Source organism: Lepidochelys olivacea (assembly GCF_965140295.1).
Source record: "Lepidochelys olivacea isolate rLepOli2 genome assembly, chromosome: 10".
Classification (NCBI taxonomy): domain Eukaryota; kingdom Metazoa; phylum Chordata; order Testudines; family Cheloniidae; genus Lepidochelys; species Lepidochelys olivacea.
Genome location: NC_140420.1, coordinates 52,666,849 through 52,691,358, shown reverse-complemented (window position 1 = coordinate 52,691,358; position 24,510 = coordinate 52,666,849). Strand labels below are relative to the sequence as shown.

Here is a 24,510-nt window from a genome sequence, read left to right as displayed (position 1 = left end):
TAGGTATCAAATCACACACATTCCTTTGAAAATATAGTGGAATGAGCAGTTCTAGTGTCCTTGTTGATTCTATACTGTGAAATACATATCACTTTCTCACATCTTTGGAGTGCAGATGTGGAAATTTCAGACTCAACCTATTGACATACAGCCTCTTGGAGAATATTTTACTCTTTCCTTGTGAAATTCCTGTCGTACGGTTTTAAAAATACATTAATTTATGTCAGTTATTGCATTATTTCCTTCCCTGGGGACTGCATCTTGGCACAGTGGGAAGGCTTATGTGCTCCAATGACCCTCAAAGCTGTGCCCAGGGGAGTTTTAGCTTCTGGTAGGGCTGCCCAGGCCAAAGGGTAGGTACTAGACGAAAAGTAGCACACTGGTCCCCCCAGGTTGGGGCTTGAGCGATAGGCCAACAACCTATTGATTTCAAAACATGTAAGTTATAGAAACAGAACAAGGTAGCCATTCTGCCGAAAGGATAGTAGAGCCTTGTTTGGGCCTGAGTGGTGTCTGAAGTCATGGGAAGGCTTCAGATTTGGAGAGTTGCATTTTTTGGAGCAAGGGACTGAATAAAAGCTACAAAACTTGGTCTAGTTGCTGTTGCTATGAAGAAACCAGGCCAGTTAAACACACTGGCACGGTCACGTGGACCAGATGCGGCTGTTGGTTTTTTGCTTGCTTTGGCCATATTTTGTAGCTGGACATACTGCTCTTAAGCAGAGAAGCGGAGGTGAAGCCACTCTTGTTCCTGCTCGGAGAATAGATAGGCTCCATTTTCGGCTCCTGTCTCATCACAAGATGCAGTTTGGAATGGGTGGGGTTGTCCCAGAGCGAAGGCAGAAAATATGGAGTAATTAAAATTGAAAGTGGACCGAGGGTGATTGATGTGTGCTAGGGGAGGCACCACTGTGCATGCATTGAGAGTGAAAGACTAAAATAGGGCTGGGGGGGTAGTGTTCCCTGTTTACGGGAAGCCCAGGGAATTCTTAAGAGGACAGACCACCACATGGCCTGCATGTCAGACCTTTTAATGTACTGTGGCAAACAGTTGACTTGGGAAAGGTTGATCTGGCAACTAGGTCCTAATTTAAAATATGTCCAAAAACCTGGAAAATAAGGCTTTAGTGCTCAGAAGGAAGATCCAAACAGACTTGCAGAGCATTCATTCCATCTGTTTGGTCCTCCTTTCATAAGCAACAAATAATAGAGGTAGCTATGGAAATTCATAAAGCAGCCACCTAGGTACCCATGCTCAACTTCATCAAATTCTGTTATGCCCATCAAAGGTTGTTGCCAACTCGAAGGATTCTACCACTGAACTCATACTTGGTATTTTCCTTAAAGCGTCAGCTCCTGCAGTCATGTGAATACATGAAAATATTCATTTTCATTTAAACTTTTTTTAATCGTCTTCATGGTTGTGGAGAAAAGCTTGAAATTGTGACATGAATATATCTGTAAGGTTCCAAGAACCAGAAGGCAAATAAAAAACCCAAAATGTGATTTATTTTTTTAGGGGTCGGGAGGGGAACGGTTCATGCTCTTTAAACACTTTGGGATTGGTAATACTGCAGGTATCACTGCATGCATTGACTCTCAGATGCTGCAGCTAGTTGTTGGACACTAAGCCCTGGTCTACACTGGGGGGCGGGATCGATCTAAGTTACGCAGCTTCAGCTACGTGACTAATGTAGCTGAATTCGATGTACTTAGATCTACTTACCGTGGTGTCTTCACCGCGGTGAGTTGACTGCTGCTGCTCCCCTGTCGACTCCATCTGCACCTCTCGCGGTGGAGTACAGGAGTTGCTCAGGGATCGATTTATTGTGTCTAGACTACACGCGATAAATCGATCCCCACTGGATCCATTGCTGCCAGGTGATCCAGCGGGTAGTGTAGACATACCCTTTAGTTCCAAAATGCTGGATTTTTAGAGCATTGGGAGTTCATAAGCATTTGGACTGAGAAGAAACTGAAGAGGGAAGTTGTTGATTTCTCTTGAGGTCTTCTATACCTTTCCAGACCACTTCCCTGAAATGGTTGGTGCAATGTCCTTGAGCAATGGCTCATTTGGTTTTGTAGATATTCAAGCTTGCTTTCGCTATTACTGATCTTGAAATTCCAGATTTCTTTGAGCTGTGAACTCTTCATCCCTTACATGTGCCATTGAGACAAAAAGATTGTCTTCATCTGCTGATAGAAAAAGGAAGATGAAGAAAAGAAAATAATTAAGAAAACATCCCCCTCCCCGCCTTCTGTAATGAAAGCAACTGAAAAATTATACGTTGCAATATGAATGACTAATCTAAGATCAGGCTAAATATGCAAATCTTATAATCTTGTTCACAGATTGAACCTCACTGTTCACCCAAGAAAATGTATCTCTCAGTAACAGTTTAATGCCCAGTTCATGGTCTAATATTGTTCAGGATGTGCAACAGAACTGGGTAGCAGGTTGTCCAAGGTCTTTGGGGGAATCTAAATTGAAATGATAAAAGCAGCTTCCTCATAGCACAAGTAAAGGTAGTAGATGGGACAAGGGGAAGCAGGTGGTAGGCCCATGTACAGTCAGTCACTGATACACAGTGTTGCTGATTCGTTCTGTTTTCTGAACTGGATTTTGCTCAATGAAATGAGCTTTCTGCTCATGCATAGCAGACAAGCCCTACAATACCTTGCAGAGTGGCATTTCAAATGAATTCAAGGTGATTAAGGAAGCACTAAGCTTTAGTTTTCAAAGGAACATATGCATCATTTCAACTTGGTTGCAAGAAGATGAATTGCGTTTAGCATCTATGGATTGTCCGATATTTGGGAGAAAATCTTCCTTCTCTCTCCCTGTCCATACATCCCACAACATCCTTCCTGGACGATATAGTAAGAAAAATGCTATTTTGGTCCCAAACAAGCAAAATGCCAAAACATTTGGGTCTTGGGGTGCTGCATGTGACAGAGTTAAATTAGAATTTGCCATTTTTGTTTTTTTCACAGTATTATTTTATTCAACTCCTGTAACTAGAACATCTTACTGGTTTCAGAGCACAGTACAACACCTAATACTGCTCTTCCCCCCCCCCCCCCATCACTGTAATTGAAATGTAGCTTCAGGCATAAATGAGGTTGGACTCTCATAACTTAATCAGTGTTTTGCCTATTAAGCAAGAGTAGTGCAGTAAGTGTTTTGGTGTGATTGCTTGATGTTTCATGCTAAGTGTTGTTATAGCACCTTAGAGGAACATTTATATAAAATATTTAAAGCTTTATCTTAATGGCTTTTGGCAACGAACCGTTATCCAAATGAAAACCATTTGGAAACTCTTAGGATTTAAGTCTCTTCAAGATAGCGGCATGCTAAGGTTTGTGACAACTATTTGTGAGATGTGAACAATTCTGGTTTCTGAATAAGTCTATATAAGTGTCTTTTCTCATCCAGATGTGAGTGCTGAAGTTCTGGAATGTTCTTCTGGTAAGGAGTTGATGTCGATGTCAGGAGAGCTGCATCATTACATGCCACTGACTCCCAGCTATGCCAGTGTAATGTACACTGGTTTAGCAGATTTGCTCTGAAGGAAGGGAGAAGCAATTAGATGTATTTGCAGTGCTCCTTCACTTACACACCAGTGCAAATCAGAAGTTAACTCAGAAGTAAACAGTGTGGATTTACACTGGTGTGAGTAAAATCAGAATCTGGCCCAAGTTTCAAAGCTGATAGCTCTAGTTTATCCTCTTATACAAGGAGGCATACCTGCTGGTTTGGGAAGCCATTTTTATCCAACTCTGTTATAGAGACAAGTCATTATTTTAATTAGAGTATTGGTTCTGAGGGAGTTCCATATGATAAATACTAGTGAATTTTTGCTGTATGAAAAGTTCATATTTTGATCCCCTTACAGAAAAAGGCTACTCAAATCATTTTATTTACTTCTGTGTTTAATAAGTAAAAGTTTGCATGTCTTTCGCGATGTGTGCATACTTCCAGTAACCATTCAGGTTTTTTTGTTTCCTTTTGTTTTAAAAAGCACTCAACTAAGGGACAGCTAGCTGCAGCTTGCACACATTCTCTTTCGCCATTTTCTGACACACTATTTCTTCATTTGTTTTACTTGCCGCTTCGTGGTGGTGTGACCCGCTAACAAGTCCCATCTGCATTTTCAGATAACCATCTCAACTAACTTAAGTTTCTAATAAAATAGTATTTCTTTATATGGAACATGTTATCAAAGGGTCTCAAATGCTTAACAAACCTTAAATTACCTCCCTCCCTTCTATAAAAATGGGAGAACTGAGGTAGAGGCTAAGTAATTTGCTCAGTTTTTAAATATTTTTCTGTGATTCATTTGTACATCTTTATCTAAACTTCTGTTGAGATGGAATTTCCTTCTTTCCTGACACAGATATAAAGCACTAAACCAAAAAGGAAATTTCTTATGTGGTAGTTAGATTTTAACAGTTACCGTTGTCTATACTCATGCTGCTCTTAATTGCTTTCAGTACCGGCTTGCTCCATGGCTATTGCTTCCATGCAATTGCTGTTTAGAAAGGTCAGTAGCTCCTTTTCTTGGTTATATGTAGATGCTTATTGTCACCACTTTGCCTGCCGTTCAACCTGTTGCATGCTTGGCCACACTGGTAGGTACGGTTCTTAATTATGGGTGATATCATTCCTCTTGCCTTGCAAAGCTGGTAAGATCATTAATGGCCCATTGTACATCAGACCTAAATATGTGTTAAGCCTCCCCACACCAATTGATGCAGAAGAATGTAATGGAATTACAGTACATCATTGCTGTAATAAACCCCTGGGAATCTAAGCTATTTGTTTGTTATAGTCGGGTTCATTATAATGAACGAGCCCTGAACGGGGCAGGGGAAGCGGCTGACACCTCAAGCCCTGCAGTGCGAGCTGACAGCTTCCCCAGCTCCTCCGCACCCAGGGCGGACAGCTCTTCTGTCCCTGGGGCTGGGGGAGCTCTAGGGCCCCTCTACACCAACAGGGCTTGAGGTGGGATCCAGGGACCGGGTTTTCTATAGCCCAAGGTTCATAATTGTGAAGGGCTTTTTAACTAGGGTGTTGTTTATGCAGTGTTCTGAGAACGTTGTATGATCAAAAGCATCAAATATAAATAATCAAATGAAATGAGGGGGCAGGGGCATTGTGGAAAGAGATGAACTGTCTTAGAGCAGGAGGAGCCTGGTGCATTATGTAGCTACCACCTAAGTCCAAAGCCATAAAGGGACATGGTTCCTTTGTTGCAGGGCTAAGGAGCTGAGCAGTTGGGAAAAATCCCAAACGCGATGAAAGTGGAGCTCTGCTCTTGCATTTAGTACACCCTTGGGCTTGGCAGCCACTTTCTCCAGCATCCCAAGATTTGCGTGTGGGCCACTTGTGACCCTCATGCTGCTGCATGCCCTGAATTCCCTCACACATAGTTAGTTACGTAGCCTACTCTCCTGCAGTGCTTTTCAAGAGGCAGGCTGAGGCGCAAACAGTCATCTCAGTTTGTATGACATCTTGTTGACCATTAATACAGCCATTTGAGTGGCTGCAGAGCCTTATGTACATAGCCCTGTTGCTAAGGAAACTAAACAATTCTGAAGTCCTGATAGCTAACTAAACTTCACAGTACTCTGTGTAAGTGGGGAAGTATTATTTCCATTTCATAGCGTGGGAAAGCTGAGATACAGATTTAGTGACATAGGTAAGACCATACGGCAAACTGGTGGCACAGGCAGGACTAAAATTTAGGAACATCTGAATTGCAGTTCATGTTTGGTTAGCTAGACCATCCTGCTTTTCCACAGCATCATATAAATAGGAAAAATGTCCATGAACTCAAGGGAAATAGTTTGGCAGAATAATCTTCCAAAATTCAAAAACATAGTGTAAGTGAGAGAGAGAATCTGTCCATGTAATCTCAGTAAACCTGCAGTCATAATTTCCTTGAGACTATTACAGTTAGCCACCTTGCTTTTGAGACTCATGATGTGAAATCACTGGGAAATGGTTTTGTAACCACAGATGAGTCATCCACCTGGAGTGTACAATATGTCTTGTATAGACTTCTGCAAGGGTATTGACCCAGGAATATCAGATAACTTAACTTTTTACTGCAGAGGGTGTTTCTCTTTTCATTGGACTCAGATCACCAATACTCAGATTAATAATTTTGTACGATCAGATATTGCAGTGATCAAACTACAGTTTAGCTAAAAATAAGTGTCGGTGTAAAAGTCAGTCAGAAGGTCCTGTTACACGTTGTAGGTGAATCTGGATTTATGTAGTGTGTGCTCATTTTTTTTCCAATAAAAAGAGGTTAGACTTTACGTAGGTTCACATTGTAGACCGTTCAAGGATTCAGAGCAGATAATTTGCTGAGCAAGCTTTAGGCAGTTCAGTTTCCTCTTCTGGCTGCGTTTCAGGAAATGAGGACAAAAGAATGAACAAACAATAATTATACATTTTTAGACTCTAGTTAGCTCTAATTATCACTTTGAGAAGAAGTGAAAAGTAAATGCTATCACAGTGGCAACAAATCTTGTCGAAAAATAAACACACAAAGGTCTTTACACAGCTGCCTAATATTCAGATGAATATTAAAATATAACATTGGTGAAAGCCATTAAAATATAACATTGGTGAAAGCAAAAGAAAACCCCCAAAACCCAAACACAAAACTTGTACAGTGTGTACTAAATCTCAGTTTCCTAGACTGTAAATGTTCTATGTTACCTAATACAAGTTCAAGTAATTCCTAGTTTCAGCAGCATGTAGCTGCTTAAGACAGGCTTAAAATAAATCCCAAATTGTTTTCTGCAATGCTCTTTACTAATTTCTTCATATTTAGCATGTGCAACAAATACATCCTCACATTGTGAAAGGAACAACAAACTTTCCCATATGTCTGGATAAAGTTTGTCTGAGTAGATAAGCCTCTCAAAGTGATCTGAAGGCCAACACGCTGGCTTTGTCAGAGGAAGTTTAAGTTAGGAACTTCTCACTGAACATTATGCCACCATGTTCTCACTAGTTACATCAGGATTTTTAGATAGTGCCAGAGTTGCCTTTGCTTGAGCATCACGGACATTGAGGGGTTATCTCCAAGGTGACCAGTTTCCAAACCACTTGGGTCAAAACCAGCATCTTACACTGAACTAGGAAAATGCTTGGTGGATATGGATATCCAGTGTCATAGACTACTAGCAAGAAGCAACACCGGGTGGGGGGCTGCCACCCTGTGCAGTAGCTGAGGTTTCAGTGGTCTCCAAATATAATTCACTCTTCATGCAAGTAGTTTTCTATGTAGATGTGGCAAAGACCGGGCTTACAGTAACTAAGTCGCCAACTTAAGGTGAAAACACTCTTGATTATTGCATGATAATCTAAGAAGTTGGAGATCCAACAGGGCCCAAAGACTATGCCCCTTACTAACAAAGAATTTAAAATGATGGTATCAGTGAACATGAAATAGTGTTGGTGTAGTGAGATGCAGGTGACCGTAAAACTGTAACTGGACACTAATATTTAAAGTCAAGTAACTGACACCTTTTAGAAATTTTCAGTTTTGTACAAATTGTAACACTTAATGCTACCTCAGATAGCTGATCAGTTATATCTAAAATAGAAGATTTGTGACATTTGAATGCAGTTTGATGCAGTTGGGAGCGCTAACACCTTTACTCTTGAATAGTATCAGTTAACTTCTACAAATATAATTGTAAAAAGTCGACGGTGAGCTCTTGAAAGTAGGGACCTAGCACAGTCGGGCCCTATACTGACTGGGCTTTTGGGTGGTGTTGTAATATGAATACATGTTTATAATAACACCTATGCAATTTCTGTGTCCAACTAAATTCTTTGTACGCAAACCTCCTAAGGGAATGTATTATGTATACAAAATTATGCGTGTTAAAGATGACTTTATCTTTAGAAAGAAATTGAATTTAAGCGAGCAGTCCATAGGGCACAGGATGGCTGCTTTTATTTGACTCTGTTTAGTTGAATATTCTAGTTGCTTTACCATAGGCCTGATCTGCACTTGAAAGTTGCACTGGTCTAATTATGTTCGTTAGGAATGGGATTTTTTTTTTACTGATACAGTTAAATTTATACTGGTACAGTCCTTAATGTGGGTGCAGTTAGGCTGGCATAAAGGTGTCTTATACTGTTATAGTTTATTTCCCTTCCCATACAGGAAGAGCTATACTGGTACTGATCACTTTCTTAACCAACATAAATTAGTTCAATCCCCCTAAAATAAATGCAGTTAGCTTTACTAGTATGACAAAAGGGGTACAACTTTCTAGTGTAGACAAGGCCATAAACGTCATTCTCTTTCTAAAAAGAAATGTAGACCAAACTGAAACGTAGATGGTCAAAATATGGAACAGAGTGCAGTAACGTGACTTTGTATATATTTCAGTTGCTGTAAAGTGCCAAGAACTTGGGATGGATACTAAAGAAAAAGATCAAGAAACATACATATTTTAAAAAATACACTCCGCTCACATTGAATGTCTGAGGAATGTATGCAGCAGTACAATTCAGGCTTGCTTCTGCTTGTCCTTTCATATTGCTATGCTTGGAGAGGTTACCACAGCAAAGAACACCAAGCTGTAATTTTTGCTAGTGTTCAAAGAAAAAGTACTGCTCTTCTCACGGCTCTTCAAAGAAAAGATATTTAAGTTTAAACTTATAACTCACGCTTAGACTCAGTGACGTATTTTTTGTCCTGTGCAAATGAGATTGAAATCTGTATGTTATGGGTTTTTTTTTGTTAAAATTAGAAACAGAGGTTATTCAATTCACTTTTTCAGTCTTTTTTAAAGGCTTTGTCTTATGTTTCAAACCATTATATTAATATTGTATTAATATTAAAAAACAATATTGTTTGAAACCAATATTAATAAGTTGTAGCAAGGTACTGAGCTGCACTCGGGTCATGTCTCTTTGAACACCAGCTTTTAAATGTCAGTCTGAATGTGTGATGTAGAGACCTACATTTAATTTCATTCTCTTAAAATTGTATCTGAGCAACTCTATCCTTATTGGCACTGCAAATTTCTGACTCTCATGGAGAAAAAGGAAACTCATACTTTCCTGAGTTATTTCCTTCCCAGTGTGCTGCAATGAGGCACTGGAAGACTAGATGTGAATGGATAGTGAATAAGAAAGTAATTTGTTTATTTCCTGATGTTACAGATCTGGTGACTGGAAATGTTCCCTATGGTCAAGCAACACTTTCAGCCAACCTTGGTTTTTTTTTAATTAAATGAACTTAAATTTTGAGGTAAGATTTCTCTTTACTTTTACTTGTAAATTTGAATGGCTAATGGTGGTTTAACTTCAGTGGGTGCTCTAGTGATATAAAACTTACTTTAATACTTCTAAAGAATCTTTTCTATTTATCTTCGGCCCAGATGCTTTAATCACCATAGTACTTTCTTTAGAAAAGCGTATGAACTGCTCAACGTTCCGGATATGTTATAAAAGAAAAATCAAGCTGAAGAGCAAGTGTAGTGTCTGAGCTTTGAGGGCTTCAAATAAACATTAAGTGAATAGAAGCCAGAGGAGTCTAATTAGTGAAGGCTACACTGGCCATGCAAGTCCCTCGCTATTTTTAACTGTCTCCAAAAGGAGCATTCGGGTATAAACATCCAGCAAATAGTTTCTCCAAGCAGTGGGATGAAGGACCAGATCTTTACTTGCATGGGAACAAATGTGTTTAATGTTTACTCGCTTAACGTGTAGTTATGTTCCTGAAAAATGCTACTTTAAGTGAAACGATTTTAAGTGAATCCAATTTCCCTGTAAGAATTAATGTAAATGCGGGGGGTTAGGTTCCAGGAAAAAATTTTTCACCAGACAAAAGACTATACCTACACACACAGAGTATAAGTTTTAAACAAACAATTTGGTACTGTACACAGCAATGATGATTGTGAAGCTTCGTTGAGGTGGTGGAGTCAGAGGGTGGGATATTTCCCAGGGAACGTGTTACTACCAAATGATTAACTAGCACTCGGCTAAGCCCTCAAGGGTTAACACGTTGTTAATGGAACCTCACACTCTACAAGGCAGCACAAATGAAGGGAGGAGACACAGCATGGCAGTGGCTGCAAGCATTCCCTGTGGAAACAGAACGTGATGATGAACCCATGCTATCCCACTGGAGCGCACCACTCCCTCCACTTTCCAAAGTGCCCGGGGCGGGGGAGGGGGGTGCGTGTGTGTGAGCCAGACACACACACCATGTGTGAGTGAGAGAGACAGAGTGTGTGTGAGAGAGAGAGAGAGAGAGAAGGACGCGCATTGCTCCTTTAAGTATGTTGACTCCACTCTAAGTACACTGCCTTTTTAAGTAGATCAGCAAGTTGAGACAGCAGCTGCTGCCAGCAAGCTCCCTCCCTCCTGAGCCCTTCCCCCCCCCCCCGCCCCGACCCCCGCTCTGTGAAGATAGGGTACAGGAGCGAGGGGAGGGGGACACCCTGATATTAGCAACCCTCTTTCCCCCACCCTGCACAGCAAGCAGGAGGCTCCCGGGAGCAGCTCCAAGGCAGAGGGCAGGAGCAGCACAGGGCGGTGTGGGGAGGGACAGCTGAGCTGCTGGGCGGCTGCTGCACAGGGAACTTAGGGGAGCTGATGCGGGCTGCCAGCCCACCCTGGTTCCAAGCCCCCCACCAGCTAGCTCCAGTGGGCTGCTCTTCCTGCAAGCAGTGGACGAAGCAGGCGGCTGCCAAACAATGTTATAAGGGAGCATTGCGCAACTTTTAACGAGCATGTACTGTAACTGATCAGCAACGTAACAACGTTAACTGGGACACGTTAAGTGAGGAGTTACTGTAAGTCCGAAGGTGACTAGGTGGGGTCCATATTAGTAGACTTTGGAAGAAAAGTGACAAAAGGACTAGGGAAAATCATGAGCAGACAAACTTCATCTGGTGGAAAAGGCTGTTTGAATCCAGAGACTTTTGAGGCCTGGTGTACACTCGTGACTCTCTCACTTTGGCCTGCTCAAAACAATCTTTCTGTTTTTTTAATGGCAGCCATGTGTGTAAAATGACATGTTCCTACGCGTAAAGGACACAAATGACTACAGCTGTACTTGTCACTTCAGTTCACTTTGTCATTCTCTGAAGTGGTCAGGCAACTTGGGAGTTGAAACAACTTTAAGATTTTTGCTGGGAGGTGAGAGGGCTGGGTGCACATCCTGCTTTGAATCCACAGTTTACGTGCTAATCATGTGTGCTTTGGATTCTTGTGTATTCAGGAATAAGATGAGACTTTGGATCACTAAATGAAGACAGCACCACCACATGATCTTACTCTGTCCTTCCTTGGCACCTTTCAATTGTTTGCTTCTTCCCACATATATGATACTTAGATTCTAAACTGTAAGCTCCTCAGGGCTGTCTTGGGCTGCTTGTTTTATGAAGTTCCTGATACACATTTGGTATAAAACATTCCTTTTATGAATTGTACAATTTTTGAAGCTTTCTAAAAACAAGTGTTGATCCTCAATTAAAAATATGTACATGGTAGAGGAGGGTCTGTAGCTATGGAGCCCATGAGTCTAAAGGTATACCACAAAGTTATGTGGCCAACTGAAGTCTTCAATTGACAAAAATACTTGTATATGTTCATATTGCGTGATGCCTTGAATGGTAGCCATATACTGATTAGGAAATGTAAATGCATCCAAGCTCATAAAATTCTCTCTAAAAGGTCCCTTAATTGAGCGTACACTGCCATGCTTGGAGCCATTGCTCCTCATAGTCTAATACAGACTGGGGGGGTTGTGAGGTTATTACATGGGGGGGGGGTCGCAAGCGGTCAGCCTCCACCCCCGAACCCTGCTTCGCCTCCAGCATTTATAATGGTGTTAAATATATATATTCAAAAAGTGTTTTTAATATATGGGGGGGGGGGTCACACTCATAGGCTTGCTGTATGAAAGGGGTCACCAATACAAAAGTTTGAGAACCACTGGTCTCGTCTGTTAACAATCTTTGTTTTTCCCTGCCATCCATCACTGTAGTATCTGAGCACCTTTTCTGTAAAATTGATAGCCGTGGCCAAGTTTCTGGTGGATGTCATGAAGTCTCAGGGACTTCTCCCAGAGTGGGATAAAAGCGGGAGCTTTTTAAAATTGTAGTAACTTTATTTAATATTGATTTTGTTTGAGGATTGTTTGGTTGGTGCTTTTGCCAGTGGAAAGGGAGCATAGTCTAGTGAAAGTCTTTGTGAAAAGGCCTGCTGGAAATGCAAGATTTTGCAGTATTTCCAGCAGACTTTCAGTCTCTGCATTTCACCTAATGTGTTGCCTTATTTTCAGTGCTACATATTTCTACCCCTTTCCTTTATTTACAACACTTGCTCTTGCTTTTTCTGATGCACACTGCCGAACAGAACAGATGAGCCTGACAAGGTTTGGCAGAATAAGAATGCAAGTTACTTGTTAAATCAAGCAGAATAGGGGTACTAAAGTTGCTAGTGCTTATTATTGACAGCAGAAAAGGTCCCCTAAAGTGGAATTACAGATGAGGTACTCAAATGTTGAGTTGAGACTCAGGTCTCTCATGAACGTAGGAGCAGCTGTGTCAATATCTGTACACCTCCAGCCATTATTTAATTTATTGTTGGTAACTGATATTTCCACTGGCTTGTGAAAAAAAGGTAGAAATGTGAGTATGTAACTCAGATGAATATAAAGCTAACACTATCTGTTCTAGAGCATCCTTATTATCTGTGCTAAGCCTGCTAGAAAATAGCCTTATAATAATTCTTAAATAGTTGAGGACCATTTTCTGGTCCCATTATTCTATGGATCCTTTAACTTAAAAATATCAAATAACATGGTTAAAAATCTAGTCCATTTTCATTTTAGAAGTTGATGAAATCATCTCTTAATTTAGATGTATTTAGTCTGGCTATACAACTGGCTGAGCTGGATTGGTAACTACTGTAGCAATCAGTCAGAACAGGTGCTGTTACGGGAGTATTCTTGGCTTAACCATAAGAAAATCCTCCAGGAAATATTTGTAGTTTGTTCTTGTTTATCTGATTTATAAGTGAATCACTCAAAGTACACACAGATTTCTCTTTTCTGACCGTAACAGCTAGAGCTGCTGGCTGTATGTATAAGTGAACTGTAGAGTAAGTAGAAAAGGAGTACTTGTGGCACCTTAGAGACTAACACATTTATTTGTAAATTTGTTCATCTCTAGGGTGCCACAAGTACTCCTTTTCTTTTTGCGAATACAGACTAACATGGCTGCTACTCTGAAACCTGTAGAGTAAGTGATACTCAGAATAAAATCAGTGGAGTATTTTGATTTCCTGTTTTGCTCTTCTAGTTTAGGAAAAAATGGATCCAAGAGGACCAGGAAAACGGTTGCATTTTAAGCTTAGGCTCCACATCCCAAACTTGTTTTTCAATGTTCAGGTGTATTCTATGATGTAGAGCAGGGCTTCTCAACCTTTTTCTTTTTGAGGCTCTCCCAGCATGCTATAAAAACGGAAAGGCCCAGTGGGGGCCTAGATGCTCACCTTCCTCCCCTGCTCCCCAAATTGGATGTATGCAATATTGAAGCATTTGCGTAAATAATGTTACATTTGATGGCTGAAGCCATATTCATCTAGTCATTTATTCAAGTCATCCATCTGAACTGTCAGAAGAGAGATGGAATAAGGTTAATCTTTTTTTTTTTTTTTTCCCTTCTGTGGGTGGAAGCAGGAAGTACTGCGTTAGGAAGGATGGTAATTTATCACTTGAGTGATGCTGCATAAGATATGAATAAAATGATGACTTCAGGTAGAAACTTGGTTCGCTGACCATTCCCAGCATTAAGTTTGAATGTAATGATTGGTCTGGTGTGTGAAATAAAATACGTTTTTTAAAGCTCCAGTTGGAGGGCTGATCACGGCAGATATTAGTCTGAATAGGGGACTTTTTTGAATTATTTTTGCTTCCAGATATATGGATGCTGTTAAACTGAAAGAATAAACTTTATCAAAAAATGAGCCTGAATGGTTCTATCGGTGCAATGAGATAACAGTATGTGCTAGTAATAGCAGAGAAATCACCATTATGTCCCATTTGAAGTAATAGATGGAGATTAGAGATTTCTTCCTGAGTTCCATTGAGTGAAACCATGATCACTGAAAACTATTCATGTGTTGTAGAAAGGTAAATCTCGAAGCCCTTCGGTTGCACAGGCAGTCTGCAAGGAAAGCGGAATCTGAAACTGCGAAGAATTCAGCTGGTTTGGTTGAAAGTAAATAAGAATTCTACAAATGGATCACACAACGTAGTCATTCTGAGTATTAGTGTCACCAGGGTTAGTGCTGGAAGTGCTGTTACAAATATGGCCAAGCAAACTGCTCCATGCCTTCCCACCAGTACCCAGTCACCTTTCTCTGTCATCCCTGGATTGGTAACTACAGTAGCAATCAGACAGAACAGGCGCTGTTGTGGGAGTGTTCTTAACTTAACCATAAGAAACTCCCCCGTCTCCATTCAAGGGATGAAGACAGGCAGTGTGTGGGTCATTATATAGTTTACGTATACCATCATAGGTCCTTTGTGGTGTCAGAAATAATTCAGCTGTCGGACTGAAAGGCTGTCTTTGGAAGTAACAAGCCTTGCTGAACTCAAAAGCTGATTTGTCATCTTGTCTTTTCAGGGTTGGACTGTCTGTCAGTGGAATGACTATCTTTAAAATAAAGTTCCTGAAAACTCATGAACTTAGCTACCAGTCAAGAGAGTATCACTTTGGGAATCATACAACAGAACAGGAAACACACTTAGTACTGATACGAGCAAGGCAGTACCTGAAAAAGAAGGGGGATTAGGTTGTTAAATTTAAAATATCACCATTCTTGGGTCGTAATCAACATGCCTAAATGGCTTAAATCTGGAGGTGTCCCTTCATTTATCCATTCCACATCACAAAGCATCAGTTCGAAGGACAAATGAGTTCTTTAAAAAGATTAACCCATTAAAATATGACCTATTTTTTAAAATGAAGCCTTTAAATGCAATCACATTTTACTAATTTGGGTCCAAATCTGAGCCATTACATCTGTCATTTGTAAGCTTTGTTTAATCAATGAATGTCCTCCTCCTAGTGGAAACGATATTCTGTGTGGTGATAAGAAAAGGAGTACTTGTGGCACCTTACAGGTACTCCTTTTCTTTTTGCGAATACAGACTAACACGGCTGCTACTCTGAAACATGTGTGGTGATAGTTTCATTACAGAACCAGTACCTGTGCTGTCATGCCTGAAATTTTTATGCATAGTTCCCCTGAGTTTACTTCAAAAGCAAATACTGTGCTCAAACATGAAATCCTTTTTCAGCTGCCACTATTACACTCAGGCGGAGTTTTGCATCAGTAAAGAGTTAAGAACTGGCACTTTTATTTCACAGAATCCTGATGTTGCTTCCTTATTTTTTGTTTCTACATTCAACCTCCCTCAAAAGTTCAAGTAGGATATTTTATTTTTATTTTTTTTGGTCATTGACTCATACCGATCTTTGTACAACTAAGTTCTTTTCCCTAATGACTAATGGTTTTAAAGCCTTGCTTGCTTGCTGAATGGATAAGAGGCAGTACCGTGTATTGCAAGTGTTGAACCTGCAGTGGGGTCACTTCAAGATGGATAACTTTATCTTGCCTGTTTATTTTCTATTCCCTGGAATGAAACCCTCAGATGGGAGGCAACTATAAAAATCTGCTGACGTGTACTATTGTACTGAAAGAGACAGGAGGGCAAAACAGGGAAGTAGGGAGGTGGCTGTTGAATGGTTGCTTTCTGAATTGCTAAATCAGCTTTGGAAGAAGCTGTTCAGGTGAGAGGCTAATGAATGGGTTTTCCCTTAAGATAGATGACTCTGAAATATGCCCTGGTTTGCTTCAGGGTAATATACACCAGCCTGTTGGGACAGCTTGACATGCCCCCTGTTCAGGGGAAATAAATAAACTGGTAAAATAATATTTTCCAGATCATTTGAGAGGCAACTATAAAATCTCGTCGATATCCCTGACTTGTCTTCTGTACCACTGTTAACAGCACAACTGAATTTTCATGAGACTTTTCCATCCAAGAGTTCTACTCTTTGAATAAGTTACCATTTTTTACATTTTTGGGATGCAGCAAAATGCAGCCCGATGGTTGTGTGATTTTTTTGGCATTATTAATTTAATACAGTAGTGCCTAGACACACTCAACAGAGATGAGGGGCTCCCTGTGAAAAGCAGTGTACAAATGCACAGAGATGGTCAGCTCTGGGGGGAATAGGGCTATCTAAATAGACAAATCAGGCAGAGGGTGGGATGGGAAACTGAGTCTGAGAGGTGAATTGTCTAACCCATGGTCGCACAGCGGATCCGTGGCATAACACATGTCTCTTGAGTCTCAGTTCGGTATCCTATCCTAGACGTCTGTGTGGGCCTAATTTTTAGGTCCGTGGGGTCAACAGGACAGCTGTGTGCACTTGCACGCCTGAACTGCTTCTTCCAGCCGTTGCTCCCTGCTGTGCGGTGTGTGCACTGCGGCATGAGGGGCTGAACTCCTCCGCACATTCGCTACGCAGCACGCACAGTAAAGCAAGGTGGCGGCATCTGGCAGGAGCGGGACATGCAGCCACACTGACCCCACGGACAGGGAGAGAGGATAACTGGCCCAAGCCTGAGACGTCCAGTTGTTTTCTCCTCCTGGATCCGACACTTGTCATCAGGTCATGAGCATACTTCCCTCTCAGGCCTCCTAGTCTCTACTGACTTAGGGAGTAAGAAATTGGACCTGAGAATAAAACCTCTCCCATGACATCAGTGAGCACTAACTAGAAGGGCCCCCGAGTGGCCTGCTACATTTTTTGTAAACCTCAGATAATCCAGAACTGGTGCAAATAACAAAGATTTTTTTAAAACAGCGGTTCTCAAACTGTGGGTCCGAGTTTCTTTAAACGGGGTTGCCAGGGCTGATATTAGACTCCTTGCTGCCAGGGGCAGAAGCAGAAGCTGAAGCCCAAGCCCTGCTGCTCAGGGCTGAAGCCAACACATGAGCAACTTAGCTTCACTCAGCCCCCTGTGGAATGGGGCCACGGGCGATTGCGCGGCTTACCGCCCCCTAACGCCAGCCCTGATTCTAGACTCTAGAATCTAGAGTAGTACGGGACATTGGGGTCATGTTGTGATTTTCGTTGTCAGAAGTGGGTCGCAGTGCAATGAAGTTTGAGAACCCCTGTTTTAAAAGATACTTTAAAATGTGTATGAATTGATACAGGAGCCACTAATGTGGAGACTAAAGCCCTTGTGGTTACATCTGTGTACTATGCAGGTCTTGTCAGGTTGAGTTGGGTTGGGTTGCAGGGCCCTAGCCTCTCTGTTGTACCCACTGTATTAAGTCCAGAGATACAACTTCCAACCTTGGTTAACATCTCACGACTGATAGTTGCAGCAGCTGCTATGACTTGAAATAAGACCCTGAAAGTGACACATCTCATAACAAGTGGGGAACCAGAATGAATCGAGATTTCTGCTAGCAGTGGACACTTTATCATTTGTAACAGCTTGTTTGTTCTTTCTGTGCTGCCTGGTTTTAATTTTTTTAATCTCATTTTCGAGTCAAGTGCATATCCTACATCATTAAGGTGTGATGTCAATTCATTTTGAAACCCTGAGGACGTCTACTTGGCATTTTTTAGAGTAAAATACGAATGAGTAGGATATAGTGGTTATTAGCTAGACTTAAGAGGGATAAAAAGTTATAAGAAAACATAATTTGACTTTCTTTTGGCCTTGAGCAGTGGCTATAAGGTAAATCTTTGGGAAATGATGAGTTTGTATAAGCAAATAAAGCAAAATGGCATAAGAGAAAATGCATTTTTCATATGATGGAATGTTTTTGTAGGAACTTCTAAATGTCATTGCAGATTATTGTGGACAGGGACACAAAAGTCTTTAAAAAGTGGGTCAAGTGATCTCATATTTATGTATAAGAATTCTAGCATCAGCTTAGGTTGTGTAATGTCAAATGAATACAGTTCTTCAATATTCATATGCCTAGGATTGCATTTAGCACAATATTTAATAATAAATTAAATAAATACACTCCTTTTATTAATTGCATTAGTAAAAGGTAGAGGGAGATTTTTGCAATATCACCAGTTGTAATTAATTTTTGTCCACGGGTAAGGTTAAGATTTTGTCCCTGTTATTTTTAGTAAAAGTCACAGACGGGTTGCGGGCAATAAACAAAAATTCATGGAAACCTGTGACCTGTCTGTGACGTCTACTAAAAATAACCGGTGGCAGGGAGACTAATCTTGGGGGGGGGGGGGGAGCTGAAGCCTGAGCAGGGGGGACTGACAGCCTGATCCCCACTGTTGGAAGGGCTGACAGCTCCAGCCCTTGCTATCTCCGAGTAGAGACCCAGAAAGTGCTGCAGCTGCTTTGGTGGCAAAGCCTCCTTGGGAACCAGTGTGAGCACAGGTCACTTTGTCTGCCTGTTCCGGCACTTGCTGGCTCCCCTCTATTCCTGTCCTGGATTCAGGGGTGGAAGGTCGCTCTCCTGGCTCACCAGGCTGTCATGAAGTGCTGTTGGCTCTGTGCTCAGCGCAGTACTCAGCTCCCAGTCAAACTCCTCATAAAACGGGCAGGAAGATGGCGAGTACCCAGATGTGCAGGTCTCATCCCTGGCTTTCCAGTAGTCGATCCTGAGCCTCCTAATCCACTCCCTGCACTGGTTACCGGTCCGGTGAATCCCTGGCACTGCCAGCTTCTTTGCTATTAGCTGGTATGCCTGGTCGTTCCTGGAACTCTTGCTCAAGTTGAATCGTTTGCTCACCTTGCACCAGAAATTAACTAAAATCAGGGTGTGCTCCTTTGACTAACTCATGGAGAACTTGGCCAAGGACTTCATGTTGGTGGCCATTACAAATGCAGGAGAAAGTTCGTTCTGCTTGCAGTCCAGTGATCAAGACAGAATGGAAGGGTTAAATGCCGAGGAGCTCTACATGATCTAGGAGGTTTCTTCCATTTCCTGGAAGTTGATTGGCCATTCTTGGGATAGAAAGGTCAAAGGATGATGTCCCATGGCACTGAGAAATAGTGTTGGCAGACTCTCAGAGCCCAAGTGTTGGGGGGCTGGGGTCCAAGCATCCACGGGATTCAGGCTTGAACCCTCCACTCCTGAGGGGTCCCTGGAGACAGGGCCCTGGCCTACGTTAGAACTTTTCTATAGACATATAGGGGTTTGATCTTGAGTCTGAGTCTGGGCTTACCTCCTGCCCCTGTGTAGGTTCCTTGGGCCCAGCACACTATAGGGGTCACTCTCAAGGGACTGGAGCATAGACCAGACCCTGTGGATCTGTGACGCATGGAAATGAGCTTTGCTAAGGAAAAGAAATGGACCCAGGCATCAACAGAAGGGTGGGTTAATGTTTGCTGAAGCTTCTCAGGACTGTTGCTGCTGGAGTCTCCCTGTGAGCGCATTCGATGAAGTGATAGATTTGACCTCCTGTTAGCAGGCAGGAAGTGTCAATGCACTAGATTAATTATCTAATTGAACTGTAGCACAACAAAACAAGTGTGTGTAATTAACACTTCTCTCTTTACCATAATGGTAGCAGTCCCTATTTAACATCCATTGTGGTTTCTGCAGTGCTGTTGAATCCGGTTTTCAACCTGTGTTTAGTGAAACCCCACTCCCAAACAGACTTCATGGGGACCACAACCATCTGACTTGTGCTATCTCTGGTTTTTCTCCTGGTCTTTCTAGCTGCAAGTCCTCTTGTTCTTTATTATCTCTTGCAATCTTCTGCAAGTCATCCTATATCCTCCTGGGCTCTGAACTCTGGGTATCTCCATTGGCTCTTCCCTTCTTCTTCCAGGACTAGCCACTCTTCTCTTCTTCCTTGCCCTCCCTCATTCAGTTACAGCCTGGTGTGCCCCTTCTTCATTTTCCAACTTAGCACACCTGTTCCTGAGCTGAGCTCTTTCTCCTTCACTAGCTGGTCTTTTCCTCTGCCTGGATTTTGTAGTCACATGCTTCCACTGGGCATTTTCCTCACCTAGCTGTCTCCCTTACGAGTTCTTTAGTCCAGCTTGCATCTGCAAGTCTTGACTTTTCCCTTCATCTTCAAGAGAGCCTCTTGCATGCCAAAGTGTGTTGGCTTGCTCATGGCCAAATTCTGAATCGAGTGCTTGAGCTCAGAAGAGGCAGTGGTTTTCCTTGTGATGCTGCCTTTGCAGAGTGCCTCCCCCAACGGCACGGTTTTGCTCTGCATGCTTCTCTCCAGAGGCGGAATACGTTCTGGGTCAGAATATGACACGAGGGGTTGATTTGGGGACTGCAAACTCATGTTGGTTTTAACCACCCTGCTCTTCTCATAATTCTAAATGGGAGGAGATGGAGGAGATTTTGGGGGCAGTCCCAGTATTGAAGAGGTTGAGAACCACTCCTCTAAATACTTCACTTTTGTATTGTACTGATGGAGTCTCCATTTAATGGGCATGATCACTTGCAAAGATGCTCAGCCTTTGTGAAATATAAAATTACTAAATCCAGAGTCTAACTTTTGTGTACCATGTGTAGTTCTTGCATTTGACAATTAAAATTTGTATGTTATATAAATACGTGATAGAAGTTGATTAGCATAACACCCTTAATTAAGGTCTTATAAAGTTATTAACCCCAAGTGTTTGTGGTGTGTTGGTTTTGGTTTTTTTTGTTTTTTTTGTAGGAGGCCTTTTATTGTTGCTGTGTACTAAAGAGAGGAGCTCTTGACACATCCTGTGAAGCTATTTAAATCTGCACAAGGGGGAGTGTTCTCGTCTCTGCATTTGCCACTCTAATGGAAGTACTTGTATCTTAAATGATCTATGTGGAAGGGTTGTATTTATTTAAAATTTGGAAGAACTGTAACACCCAACACAACTAATTCATCCTCCATAAACTGCACTGAAGAGTTGACTCAACTGTGCACCCAGTGACTGATCTATACAGTCATCCAGCTGCTGAAGTTTCCTACTTCCCTCGGTACCCTAACTGTTGCCAATTACTGAACACTCCAGCATCCACAAGTGCCCCTTCACCCCATGAAGTTTCCCAGTCTGAATTTTTCGCCAGTTCATGAATCTGCAGCCCCACCTTCCTCATCCCATCCTCATAATCCTAGCTAACAATTTCCTACTATCCCCTTTCCAAACAAGGATTTCTTTAGAGAAGCTAAATATTCTTTAAAAAAGAACAGGAGTACTTGTGGCACCTTAGAGACTAACAAATTTATTTGAGCATAAAATAAATGTGTTGGTCTCTAAGGTGCCACAAGTACTCCTGTTCTTTTTGCGGATACAGACTAACACGGTTGCTTTCTGAAACCTAAATATTCCTAGTAATTAGAATGCACATACTGTTTCATGGCTGGGAATGGAGAATCCTGAGAATTAAAATCATGACAATACCTTCCATTTAGTCTCTAAATTCCTGTTTGAGAGTGTATTAAATGGTTAAAGAATATAATCCCCCATGCAGCTGCTAACATGGTTATGTGAAAGGAGCATACATTGAACTTGATTAAGCTTGCTGCAGCACCATGTGAAAATCTATTGGCATTCTAGGTATTGCATGCAGTGATCAGCAGCTGCATTCATGGTACATCTTAAACAGCTGGTACTGCTTTCAGACAGAAAAACATTTTTTTGGCAACTATTCAAATTTGCATTGTGTTTTTGTGTGATCTTTTCCCATTAGAGACTAATGAGGACACTTTTGTGAATGCATATTTTAGTCAGCTGCTGTTTGTTACCTACTGGGAGCCATGGTTGAATACATTGTTGTGTATATTACTATTTTGCCTGCCACAACAGAAGAAGAGCTCTGTGTAGCTCGCAAGCTTGTCTCTTTCACCAACAGAAGTTAGTCCAATAAAATATTATTTCCCCCAACTTGTGTCTCTCTAATATCCTGGGAACAACATGGCTACAACAACACAATACAAACATCTTAGAGCTCCCTGAACACCTTGTAGACAAGGGGTGCATGTTGTAGGTCTAGATTATAACTTGAGTCTGAATCACCAAAGATATTTGGGGTAGGTTTATTATTGTGGTCTCCATGAACATGCAAGTACTTCCTCAGGTGTGTTATGTTGTTCCTAAAGTTAATACAGTGATATGGGAACTACTACAGAAGGTGTGTGTGTGTGTGTGTGTGAGAGAGAGAGAGAGAGAGAGATGGGTTTCACTATTTACTGCTAGGGTCGTTGCCTGCTGATTGCTCTGGGATTAGCCCTTTCAGCCTGACATCCTCTTCTTGCAGTTCCTCTGCCCATCATCTTGCTTTGTGGCCCCTCTCTTGCACCTCGAAGCTGCAGTGCCTCGTCTTCCTGACTTAACCCTCTGGCCGAATCACAATAGTTCTCCTCCGCGGTTCTATCAAAGTCCTCCACAGCAAATGGGCAGGCTTTAAGTCCACTGCCCTGGGTTAGTCACTCCCTAACCCAGAACGGTCCCAGACATACTTCAGGGTCACTCCACAGCTTGTGCCACTCATTCAGTGGCTGGTAGGGGAACCCAGGCCTGCCCTCTACTCTGGGTTCCAGTCCAGGAGCCAGTCAAAGTCTGGCAGCCAAAGTTTGTACTACCCCAAACCTTCCTGCCTTTCGCCAGGACTATTTCCGACCTTACTTATCCCAGGCTAGCATCCTCCACCTTATCTAAACCCCTGTCTCCTGAGTCTGCTAGACAAACCCTTCCTCTTTGGTCCCTTTCTCTCCCTTATTCTAGGGGGAGTGATGGCAGCTCTCCTCCCTGCAGCCCCCTTTCTGCTCCCAGCTCCCTGGTTTTATAGAAGCCCCTCCTGTTTCTCCACTGGTGAGCTTCCGTTAATTAGGGATCTCCTCTCAGTGTAAATATCCCCCAGCCTGCAGCCTAATAGGTTAATTGGCCCATCTGACCTAAGTTAATTCCTACATGGTAAGTGTGGGGAAGCACACCTGGCACAGTGTGTTATGTATTGTAGTGGTAATTTGGGTCGAGACTAGAGCATTCCAGAGGTAGAGCAGAAGCGGGGGGGGGATGGAAGTATGAATGAAATAATTATAAGTTTGGCTAAAGAGGGAACTGGTTGCATTTGAAGCTATATTCTCACTAAAGAATTAAAATGGTTTAGTACACTTCAGTTGTGTAAGTTACACCCCTAAACCATCCCCAAACAAGTTGTCTTCTTTTTCTCCCTTTCAAGAATGAATCTAGGTGTTTCTTTACCATTCACATCTTCTGAACAAAGGCCTGTGTAGACATAGCTATTAGAATCCTCCTATAGCAATCATTTTAGGGACCACTGTTTTCCCTCTGAGAGAGATCCTATTTATCCTTTTCCCAAAAAGTCTTCTCTCTTGAGTCTACTTCTGCTTGGGAAGTCTGTAGTGGTCATGTTTTTAATAGGTCTAAAATATATGCCTTTACAAATTCAGTATTGAATGCAGTATGCTCAGCTCTGTGTAGGGTAAACATAAAGGGTTTATCCAACAGCAGAAAGGTATTGTGGCAGGATCGGGCCAGATGGCTACAGGAGAGTGATAGAAGGCAGATATATTAGCCCCAGGTTAAGCAGGTCCCTTTTCCCTGGGTAAGGTAACAGGGACAGTTCCAGAACAATCAGGAACTTGCTGGAACCAATTAAGGCAGACAGGCTAATTAGGACACCTGGAGCCAATTAAGAACTTTCTAGAATCAATTATGGCAGGCAGGCTAATCAGGGCAGCTGGTTTAAAAAGGACCTCACTTCAGTCAGTGAGGGGCACGCAAGGAGTTGAGAGTGAGAGGGTGTGCTGCTGGAGGACTGAGGAGTACAAACACTATCTGGCATTAGGAGGAAGGTCCTGTGGTGAGGATACAGAAGGTGTTGGGAGGAGGCCATGGGGAAGTAGCCCAGGGAGTTGTAGCTGTCACACAGGTGTTACATGAAACACTGTAGACAGCTGTGATCCACAGGGCCCTGGGCTGGAACCCAGAGTACAGGGCGGGCCCGGGTTCCCCCACAATCCCCCAACTCCCTATTGGATACAGGAGGAGTTGACCTGGACTGTGGGTCCCACCAGAGGGAATGTCCCTGTCCTGTCCCCTGACCCATTAGGTGGACCAGCAGAGATTGCGGGGATTGTTCTCCTTCCTTTCCCCCATGCTGGCCAGTGATGAGGTTAGCTGAGTGAACGGCAGGTTTGAGCCACTAGCAAAAGTGGCCAAACTGAGGGCTGCTGTGAATCTCTGAGGTGAGCAAATCCTCCAATAAGCACAGGACCCACCAAGGCAGAGGAGGAACTGTGTCACAGTATGTTAACACAGAGGTAAGATTAGTTGGTGGTATATCATTGCCTTGCAGAATGATTATTTGAGCAGAACTCAAACTTCTGAAAACTAGAAATGCACAGTTAAGGATGCCCAGGCAACTTTAACTTACCCTTGTTCAGCAGTGCCCCAGTATAGCCCATCAACACACA

At 42.2% G+C, this 24,510-nt stretch overlaps 1 protein-coding gene across 2 annotated transcripts in view; it reads left to right on the top strand.

Annotated features, from left to right (window-relative positions):
• Positions 1-24,510, top strand: part of TLN2 (talin 2) — a 349,917-nt gene that overhangs the window by 116,243 nt on the left and 209,164 nt on the right. The window contains exon 3 of one of the 2 annotated variants that reach the window (XM_084641186.1): positions 9,203-9,290. The exons of the other annotated variant lie outside the window; for it this stretch is intronic. The gene's annotated coding sequence lies outside the window, so the exon portion shown is untranslated. The remainder of the gene's footprint in view (positions 1-9,202; positions 9,291-24,510) is intronic. 2 annotated transcript variants of the gene reach the window in all.